The sequence below is a fragment of the Diabrotica virgifera genome, chromosome 4 (genome assembly GCF_917563875.1).
Source record: "Diabrotica virgifera virgifera chromosome 4, PGI_DIABVI_V3a".
Lineage (NCBI taxonomy): Eukaryota > Metazoa > Arthropoda > Insecta > Coleoptera > Chrysomelidae > Diabrotica > Diabrotica virgifera.
The window spans coordinates 45,954,528-45,957,424 of NC_065446.1; positions in this window are offsets into that span (position 1 = coordinate 45,954,528).

The window sequence follows — 2,897 nt, forward strand, 5'->3', positions numbered from 1 at the left end:
TTAGGTACTAGTCCTGTCATCAGCAATATAAAATAAATAGGGACTCAGACTTATTTCTTTTTGTTCTTTTTGATACACATCCATTACATAGGAAGGATGATTTATATGTTTATATAATATATCTGGCAATGTAGACTCATACAACTACTCATATTTAACTGCAATGGGACTACGTTGTACACTACTATATCTTGACTTGTGTGTTACCTTTGGATATTGGATTATCTGCTATTTGTTTTATATTTTGTTAGTGGATTTGCCATATTGGAAAGATGTTACAGTTTAATTTGCTATTGGTTTACCTTATCTATGTTGTCACGGATGTCCTAAATACTTCACAATAATTTATACCCTTATTAATATACAGTATGAACCTGGAATTAGTTGTAATTTAGATTTAGGTATGGATTCTTGTGTCTTTCATATTATTTCCTCTAAGAATTAGTCTGTGTGTACTAGGATTTAGTGAATACGTGGGTTCGAAGTTGTTGTTCGGTACGTGGCCAGTGCTGTTCGATTAAATTTCGTAATCTATGTCTTTCATGGCAGAGTACACAGATGTTTATTCGTCATAACCAAGTTCAATTATTAAATGATTGATCCTTTTTTGTTGGATAATGACAACCATTTTTAGTGGAATTATCTAATTATTCCAGTTACCTTGTTACAGGTTGATAGGGAAGTTTATTTAGTTTATATTATGTCTCTTATTCATAGAGTTTGTGCTTTGACTATCCCTATACCTAGCAAGTTCATTTGATTCCATATTTAGGGTATTTAGACAGATGAGTTGTTATTGTCATTATATTGTTACTTCTTTCCTTAGGCAAAAGTTGTTGTTTAAATTCAGGTATATTTCCTAGATAATCCTACATATGTGAGAACATATCATAAATCTACAGTTTTATTTAAAATTGTTTGCTTGTTCTCGACATTTTTCTGTTACCCAGATAGTGGTATCACAGAACAGAATATTAGTTCACCACTTTATTTTTACTTATTATTGTGTCTGGTTATTGGCATACATCTGCTGTAGCAACATGCTATAACTAGCGAATACCAGCACGAATCAATTTTATTTAGTCACCGAATTCCTTTAGTCGATATACTTTAGGTATTTATCTTATTATCGGTTTAATTGATTACATCTCTGTTGGTTAGTATGGATAAGTATGACATACATTACCTCACACTTTGTTCATTTTTTTTTGTTTATTAGATTGGGTTCATGGATGCTATGGTAACTCGATATAAGGATGGAATCGATCTATGGCTGTCCTTTTGTTCTAAACCATAAATTCTATATCTATATCCAATAGATTAGTTTGGTATAAGGTTTAGGTAGACCTAAATTATTTATTTTATATAGTGTTAATGAGAATTGGTCCATAAATCTTCCTGATCGTTCTTCTCTGGATATGCTTTTATGAATCTGGTGTCCATTGTTAGTCCGATTTTGGATAGCGTCCGATTGCTCACTTATTTTGTGTTAATTAGTTCCTTGTTATATTAGCATTATTTGGTATTAGTGAGAATTGTTCCAAAAATCTTCCTGGTTGTTCTTCTCTGGATATGCTGTTATAAATCTGGTGTCCATTGTGAGTTCAATTTTGGATTAAGTGTTCAATTCTTCATTTTCTTTAGTCAATAATTACTATGATTTTATTTTAGTATAGCTACTAGTTCCTTATTGTGCGAATTGGATCACATTTTGCCTGGTTGTTCGTCCTTGGATATGCCATCATAAATTTGATGTCCATGGATATTTCAATTTTGGACCTAGTGCCCAATTCGACACTTATTTGTCACTATAAATTTATTACTATAATCGAGTCAATGTTTTGGTTTCTTCACTAATGGTTTATACAGACATTTAATATGACTTTGAGTCATCTTATGGAATCTGAAGAAGTCCATACTTTTTTCTTGATAAAATTGTCTTAATCTTGTTAATCAATGTGTAATATAGACCACTATGGTTAGTGATATTTTAAGTTTAGAAAAAAAAAATTTTGTACCTAAATTTTTTTTTCATCAAGTTGGAGGGGAATGTAACGGAACGTTACTTAATGAAAATATTTTAATTAAAAATCAATAATTTAATATTTATAAAATGCTACTTTTCCATCTTGCAACACCGCCAACACTGGACATTAGTTCCACGAGTAGCCGCTGTCGCAAGTATCAAGAAGAACTGTCAAATTTTTAAAAAGTTTCACTGTTAGCTGAACCTCCAAATAAATAAGTTCCAAGTGGTCGGTGGCTTTTTGAACAAAAAAAGGAATCACCTTTTAGTTATTTTTTTTTATACGGAAGCTATCGTAATTAAGTTGAAGGAGGAGAAAGTTTTGTTTTGTTGAAGGAGAAAAGTATTAATTTGGTAAAAATTTGGGATGATTGCTATCGGGTAAGTTGTATTATCACTTCATTCATATAGGAAGCCATATTGATGACCGGAAAATTTATAATTTCCATAAATTCTTTTCATTTCTTCTTGTCTTTATTATATATTTCGACTAACTATCTATAGATACAATTTTTAATATCATTCCTAGCTCTAAATCCACATGTTTCTATATAAAATTCCATAAAGTTATTCAAGGTCAAGTGGAACCTATGTTTTTGGTACAGAAAAAAAAAACAACACTTCTTTTAATGGATCCTGACCAGTTTTTATTGGAAGTTTAACTTCCAACTTATTTCCTAATTCCATAAGATTGATTACCCAAATTAACAATGGGTTTGTATCTTTTAGCCACTTGGAACCACTTAAATGTTCATCCCACTAACATCAGGGATGAAATAAAAAAAAACAGCAGCAGTCACGGGGTAGCCTAGGAGCTGGAATCGTCTTTTGAGTTGGTTTTTGGACTACCATTATTTTGTTTGGAACTTTG